Genomic DNA, 8,352 nt, shown 5'->3' with positions numbered 1-8,352 from the left:
GTTTTAGTGGAATCGAAGCCACGTAGATGCGAAGCAGTCATAAGCTAACATTATTTATATACTTTCATATAACTTATTACAGTTTTTCTTACTTCTTACGTTATAGATCCAGTACTTTGCCATGCACTGCTATTTTTATGAACAGCCATATATTAAAAAAAAAAAAAAAACGGGTTTTACTGTGACAAAGCTAACGGTAAAAAATCGATAATACTTATTTTCTATTATTATGAATGAAATATTAATTTGTTTTTAGAAGTTTAATGAAATATATTGTAACGTTGATATTGAAGGCCTTTTTGTTTTATTTTGAGAGCACTGCTATTTTTATGAACACAACTGTAAATCGTAAAAATTATGTTCGTTTTGAAATAATTTCCTTGGTAATATCTTAATTGTTAAGAATACATTGCTTTTTTGAATTAAATGTTATTTAGAAATCTTAACACATTCAAAGTTATCCTATCGTTTTTTTCCATCACTTTATCATTTATGTCCAGTGTTTACCTTGAAAGCGTTGATAACTAGAACGTAGGTGTTTTTCCCTTAAGATAAAAGTTAATTACTGCGTGATTTTTTAAAAATTTGTTTTCACTGCAAATAAAAGACTGATGTTGCTTCCTAGTTTAAATTTGTTAGCACCTCTCTTCTAAAGTAGCTATTAACATACTTATAGGTACTTAGCTGCATTATCTATCAAAATTATTATTGATAAGATAGATAGAAGCCCATTACATAGGTACCTAGATAAGTTATGTATTTCCAAGAATGCTTCCAACTCATTTGAAACAAAAAACACTCAATAATCGATTTTCTACAACTTTCGCTTAGGTGCAGAATGCCGATAAGAGATAGGAGGTGGAGATGTATATACAGTAATAGAAGGTAACTTTAACATGTTAACCAAAAGTACCTATAGGCAGACATATTGCAACCCTGCATCATGCTAACCTCCGCGGATCTGAACAAAATCAAAATAAGAAAAAAGAGGTTGGTAGGTCACAAAACTGCAATAAGAACAACAACATCGTGTTCCAGTTTTCTGATTCGTTAAATTCGCACTTTAAATCACTTAAATATATATGTAGGTATAACTATGTACCTGTAAACAAAAGAAATTAACTTAAAACAAAATAAAATAGAGAAACAAATAAACAAAAGAAAACTCATACCGCACTGGCTGAATGTATGATTGCTGGCAACTACCGCCCCCAATTCAGCCCACAATTCAATTCATTAATAGGAAAGGGAAGAAATAAGAACCGTTTACCCAGCAAATAACAATGCAATTATATTATTTTTATAGTGACTGCCGTTAATCGTTCCGAATACAACTTTATAACAACCACCAATCCGTACACAAAAATAATAAGTATATTCACTTGCCAGTACGATGAGCAGGTACAATGTACCCTTCTCTTTTACTTGCTCTATCGGTTATCTTTCTCTATATCCTTCTCACTCTCACTTTTTTAAAACTCTCACAGCACACACTAAAATACACCCTTTAAACTTACAGATAGAAAGAGAAATACCTACAATTCTGAACCAGAAGCGGTAACAGCACACTGCACAGCACAGCTTTCCACATAAAGAAAGGTCCCCAAGCCCAATACAAAACCCCAGGAACAGGAACAAACAATAAAACCATCTAAGCAAGCAAAAGAGCGAAAACCAACAACAACAAAATTCATTGTGTTGCGCTTTGGAAATGTTTGAATTTGATTTCTATCCACACACCATCGCAACCGCCAATCATTGTCGTCAGTTCTCATTCTTTAGTTAAGTGGGGGTGGTGAATAATCAGTTTTACCTATTTTTTTTTGGCGCCAATTGTTTATTTAAAATATCTTGCTTGATTAACTTTACCATTTAAAAAGAGGATTGGTATACAAAATTCCCTACCCTTCTAATATGCTTAAGCGTAAATTATGGATTAGGTTTGCGTAATAATAAGCTTTCGCAGCAGTCAGTAGGTTAAATGGAAATGATTTTTGAAGTGAATATTAAATACCTTCCTACCTCCATTGGGGATATACGGAAATTTAATTAAAACAAACGGTATGGTAACTATCTAAAAACTGGAACAACGAAACCAAATCAATTACTAAGAACCTGGTTTTTCAAATTTAAATTTTTCTTAAAATGTTGCAACATTTTAACTGGGAGAAAATCGTTAGAATGAACATCTCTTCTCTGCCTCCCTCTTCTCCACTCCACCCCTTTAACGCTTTCTCTTTAGATTTGCTTACAGAAAAAGAAAAAGTATAACAATTGAAGAGCAAAACCAAATATTTGCCAACAAACAAACAAAAACAAAATAATATGAGAACAATAAAAAACATTAAAAGTGGGAGTGGAAACAGAAATTTGGAGGCGTTCCAAGAAATCACACTAACACGAAATACTATTTATCCCTTCCATACATTTGAGCCAATATATCTGTTTCCACGAACACAAAAACATCCCATTGGTGAAAATGGTGAGTAGGAAAAGTTTGTATAGGACTAGACTGTATTGCAGTGAATGAAAATCTTCGCGCAGCCAGAGACCAGAAAGAGAGAGAGAGTGAGTGAATATGTTCTCAGTATAATAATTGAGCTGAGCTGAGGAGTCAAACTGCAAGCAACGAACAAAATGAAATCGAACATGATGCGTCTACCAGTGCCTGAATCAGAATGCGAAAAAACAAAACAATAATATGGATAAATATAATGAACTTTAGAGAGCAAAGGCAGTTACTCAGATGAAGGCATAGTTCATTCTGCTGGTGCACCTGTGTTTTTGGCTCATCTGCGCGGCGCGGCGCCTTGTTGCTATAGCAGGCCCGTTGTATGAGAGGGGTAAAACTGTAAGAGCATCAAAGGATAAAAAGGTCTGTTTTTCGAATCAAATACTGTTATTGAAAAAATAATTTTCAAATTATTTGTGAATTATAAAAAGACTATTTTTAAGGGGTCTAACAATTTACTAGTTGAGAATCTGCTAATTATTAAGCAATTTACTAGTAAATTACTTATTGGCTTTTATTAAGAAATGACTATCGAAACATGTCTAAAGGTGCCAGTTCGTGAAAATTAACAACAACACCGCTCTTATTAAAATAATTGTACTGATGTCATCTGAATAATGAGTTTAGAAAATTGCATAAAGTTAAAATAGCTATTTCGTGATCTTAACTTCATCAAATTGTTAAGAGATAGTAAGATATTGAAATGGTTTCAAATAAGGTAAATCATCTTTTAAGCTCAATAAGTTGCTGAAAATGGTTTACCATTTTAAGTTTGCAGTACTCTCATTTTGATATTAGAAAAACCCAAAATCATTGCCTATGCAAAATATATGACATCTGCATAGGTTATGTGAATGCATGTGTTTCCGTTCCGTGAGGGGCAGTTCATTTTCAGGCAGTTCAGGACAAGTATTTTGAACCCAAAAACTAAAAATTCAAGTTGCAATGTAACTCGTTTCCGTAGTCATATTGAAGAAATAATTCCATTTACTCCAAAATATTTATATTGAACATGAACGAGAGCTACACCTAACGATAAAATCGTTTTCACTCAAAACACCCCTCGTTGTGTAGATATGTATAATATTGATATTGGGGCAACTTTCCATTACCACAGCACGAGTGGCCTTCTGATCTTTTTGTACATTTAGGTAGAGGTCTTAATAGAACATGTTCAAATTTTAAGGCGAGAAAAGACCTTAAGTAATTTAAAATATATTTAATTTGTTGGATTTAACCCTACTTTGTCCGTATTTTGCTTTCTAAACCACTGTATACACCTGAAACAAGTTTTTTTTTTAAATAGATTGTACGGCATACTAACAGCGAGTTATATAAATGGGGGCTGCTGCCCTATGCAACCCTCCTGCTTTGCTAACAATAGGATTTTGGGTGGGTGCGAGGTTGGGTATGTGCAAAGTACTTTGAGTGTGAATACTAGAATACATAAATATCATTTGGTTTTCTTTTGTTCTTTTTTAAAATTCTCTTAAATTTTAAGAGTAATTTAAATATAAAATCAAAATAAAAAAATACATTGAAATCTTCCGAAAAATCAACTGTGGTAACTCTGAAATAATAAAATAGGGAAGAAGGGGTAAGATCAACAATTGAAAATTAACTTGAAATAGAAATAAATGTTTTCTAGCTATAAAAAAAATATGTAAAACGCACGTGAAATGTCTTGCTAGGATAAAAGAAAGTTGAGCTTTCATTTCCTAGGCACCTACCTTTTACCTACAATTTTTTTAAATATATGTTTTCGTTTCTATGAACTATAAATTGTTTATGTTTATTTAAATAAGAAATAAGTTAGGTATGTCTATGACATTTTTGAACGGATATTTTAAGTATACCCCTTTTTGTCAGAAATATAATAACGGACCTGTATTACTTGCTCTGTCTCTCTTGGTAGCGAAGGAAATTCCATCGTAGTGCCATACGACGTAGACACAAAAAATATCACAACAAATCAACAAGAATATCTTCTTCCCCCTCCCACCCTCTCTCATTCTAACTTCAAAACACAATCTCTACGTCTACACATTCAATCTACCAAATACCAAACTAACCAACGGCAACAGCCAACCAACCAACCAACAAAAACTGACGCATGTCAAATGCAAAGCCGAACCGACCTTCATACAACAACAATTCCCCAACAAATCCACACTCTCTCTCTCTCTTCAAATAACATTTTTGCCCACGAGAGAGGAGAATATTAATCTTCAACATCACGAGCGACGGGCACCGCTCACCATCACCTTCACCGCTTTCCGACCGCACCGGGTACGGCTCATGGCTCACGGCAACGGCACGCAGCAGAAGCATCCATTGACAGCGGCGGGCAATTCTTCCAAACAAACTACGGTTGCGATTGAGTCTGAAACTGAAGCAATACCACAAGCATTACTTTACTACAATACCAAAAACGAACGAGCGTCGAGCGTCGAGCACCAGACGCAGACCAGCATCACATCAGCTTCAGCATGCAGAAAGCAGAATCATCATCCACACCGACTCCACAGTACAACTGTTAGTCTGTCATTGTAACTGTGACTCTGTTTAGTACGTAACGTAGATTTTCATTTTGAGAGATGAGAGTTTGGTTTGGTTGAGTTAGTTGAACATTGAATTCAGGAGTTCAGTTGAGTTGAGTTGAGTTGAGAAAGATTTGCGATTTTATTGAGATTTTAGAATTGAGATGAGGTTGATAGCGATGGGAGTTCATCGGCCGGTGTATTTTATTTATCTCCCCTGGAACACGGCAGTCGGCATGGCATACAAGTACAACTATGCATGCATTGCCTGTGCCTCTTCGATATGTGATGATCGTCGTCATATCGTCATCGTCATTGTCGAATAGTAGCACTTGGACCGCGTTGCGCAGAGGTTGTTATTGAGGCCGTTAGACACACATTTGTTGTTTTTTTCAATTTCTGGATTTTTGTTCGACTAACTAACAACAGTTTTACGCGTGCATAATGAGTTGTTTGTTTTTGATGTGTATGTGCGTGTGTGTGTTTAAATTTCGCTAGATATAATATATGGCAAGGACAATTACAATAACAAGTCAATAAGAAAAAAAGAAGTGTGTTCAATCATTTTAGTAAATTAGTAATTAGTAATTATCAATATCAATAAAGTCAAGATTACATTACTATGCATCCCACTCATTGAAACCGTAAATATTTTATACCTACCTCCTTTTGTTTTGTTTTTGTTTTGTTTTGTTCAACTTCAATCGGTGTTGCTATTTTGCTATTGCTGCTGTTGTCTGTTGTTGTTTAATTCCGAAAAAAAAACTTATTTATTAATATTATTATTACTGATGTTGTTGTTGGTGTTGTTGTTGTTGTTGCTGTTGTAACAACAACAACACGTCCGGATGAAAGATGCTGTCAAATAGTGTTAAGGCATTGATTTCATTCGCGGATGAGGAGAACCGCCGAGAACGTCGCTGTGTCGTCGTGCTTGTGAACGGATAAAACAATTGTATTTTTTTTTTGTTTTAAATTCACAAAACAGAAGAAGTTAAAACTGTTGTTTTGTTCATTCAAACGGAAATTTTTGAAAAAATAAAAAATAATATACCCTCATAATAGTGCTTAAACGACTATTAAATTTTATTTTTCATTCACTAGTGCGTCGTTTACTTTCGTTTATTCATTGTCTATTTTTTTATAATTATTTAATTGATTGCAAACATAAACAAAATTTAATAAAAAAAGTACTTTGAAAATTGAAATTTTGATTATTTTTTCATTTTGACAGAAAAACTTGTGAATAAAAAGTGTTGAAATGGTGAAGACGTAAGGTGTTAAGAAAGTTGTTATCAATATTGCCAAAAAGTTTATTTCAAAAATTTAAGCAAGAAATATATTCCACAAAACGTCGTCGATAAGCAGAAAAAAAATCAATTTGTAATCAAAATTTATTGGGCGGTGATCCTTTGGAAATATTATAAAATTTAAAATAAAATTCGTGTGTTTGTTCTTCATTTTTGTTATTTTTTTTGTTCGCATCCCAGAAAGTTATGGAAAAATGCTGAACATAAATAATGTGAATATAAAAGTTTGCGAAAATGATAACGATGGAATATCCTCATCAACAATAAACCATAATATTTGTATAAAGTTTCAACGTTCAATATTAATAAAGGTGAGTTTGGCTATTTCTTTGAGGAAATATAATAATTTTCTTGAGAATATGAAATATAAGTTAAATTTGAACTGTAAGCTGGTTAGGATGATACCTTTTCAAATATAAAATAAATGTAGGTATAGACAATATGTAGATTGTAAGCCCATACTTTTAAACCAATTCACTTAATAAGGGATTCTTTGATATCTTAAATATTGACATGTTCAATTTTATCTAAAAAACACTTTTAAAACATTAAATTTGTTGAGTCGCATGATGCTAAAATACCTAAAAGAGCAAAAATATGGTTGTAAGTTACAAGCTTTATGTACCTACTTTGATTGAGTTATAACTTTCCCAGCCTAGTTGCATTTTCTTTGCTTAACTTAAAAGTTAGTTGAAAATATTGGATCAGTTACATTTAACCTTCTCACAAAAAGGCGATGAATAACGAAGAGTACCTTTGTTATATAAATATCAAAATATCAAAAATAAGTACCTGCCTTGGTATTTTAGAATACTGTTTCCATCAAAACCCAGTTAAATAAAAGGATGCATTAGCGCTTAACGCAAACAAATGCGCTAAATTAAGTTCCTCGAAAGGTAGGTGCATTTTTTGGCTTTTTTTTTTTACTTTCGTATATTTTGAAGGAAAATGCGGAAGGAAGAATTGCGTTTGTTTTCTTATGTCGACAACTTTATTTGATTGCTAGGTTCCTTCAATATTGTTTAGTTTAGTCAATAATACATGTAAGTTTACTGTGTGAAACCTAAGTTTACGAAACAGATAGCTTTAACGACGTCTGTAATCTACTTCTTTAGATTAGGCTAATGACAGGTGTACCTATTCAGATATAAGAAATCTCTTCAATTGAAAAACATCTCAAAATTCCAAAAGAATGCCTCGGATAGGCCTACCAGGCTGCCTATAATAAACGCAATATCACATATTATTACGCTTTATGGTATATCTGGTTTAAGCTTTTATTACCAACTAAACGCGGTTCAGTTTTTTTTTTTGAGGCATCATACCTATGTATGTGTTAAATTTCTGAACACTCCGTATTCCTGAAATCACAAAGGTTTTTGAATAAATTTGCAATCCTTTAATACTTCTGTCAAATTTGGATGAACCATTTTCTATGCAAAACTTGACTGTTAATTTCCTGGTATTACACGATTAACATACCTACTAAACTACATGATAAACTTTACTAGTGTTTAGCTGTGTAAAATCAGAATCTCGACATCAAAATTGGTTTGACAAGGTATGTGCTAACGTCGTCGTCGTCTCATCAATCTATGTACCAAACATAATAATAGAAAAACATTTGTGGTGCTTCGAAATATGAGACTTCGATTTTGTTTTGTTACTTTTTTTCTCTCCAGAAGTTAGATACAATTAAGGCTCTAAATCAGAATGAAATTAACATAAATCAATTCTGCCAAAAATTGTCAAAATAGCATGGGTTTTTGTGGGTTGAAGTGTAGAGAGATTGCTTTAATTCAAAAGTATCTACGTAATGTAAAACTATACCAAAACTTAGTTAGATAGGGACATATGTTCTAAATAAAAATGTTGAGAGCTCTACCTATCTATCCGCATAAAATGCATACATGTGTATGTGGAAACAATGTTCCAAATTTTCAACAATGGGGAACGTAAACAAATTCGTGTCAATGTCCTTCAAATGCCG

The 8,352-nt window shown here is 33.0% G+C and overlaps 1 protein-coding gene across 4 annotated transcripts in view; it reads left to right on the top strand.

The window, feature by feature from the left end:
• Positions 1 to 5,206: 5,206 nt before the first annotated feature.
• Positions 5,207 to 8,352, top strand: part of LOC129953170 (myb-like protein AA) — a 179,883-nt gene continuing 176,737 nt past the window's right edge. For 3 of the 4 annotated variants that reach the window (XM_056066027.1, XM_056066028.1, XM_056066029.1), the window contains exon 1: positions 5,207 to 6,673. The gene's annotated coding sequence lies outside the window, so the exon portion shown is untranslated. The remainder of the gene's footprint in view (positions 6,674 to 8,352) is intronic. The other variant, XM_056066026.1, reaches the window with a different exon arrangement.

The sequence above is a fragment of the Eupeodes corollae genome, chromosome X (genome assembly GCF_945859685.1).
Source record: "Eupeodes corollae chromosome X, idEupCoro1.1, whole genome shotgun sequence".
Taxonomy (NCBI): Eukaryota; Metazoa; Arthropoda; class Insecta; order Diptera; family Syrphidae; genus Eupeodes; species Eupeodes corollae.
The sequence above is the reverse complement of the archived record's forward strand: the minus strand, read 5'-3'. Positions and strand labels throughout refer to the sequence as shown.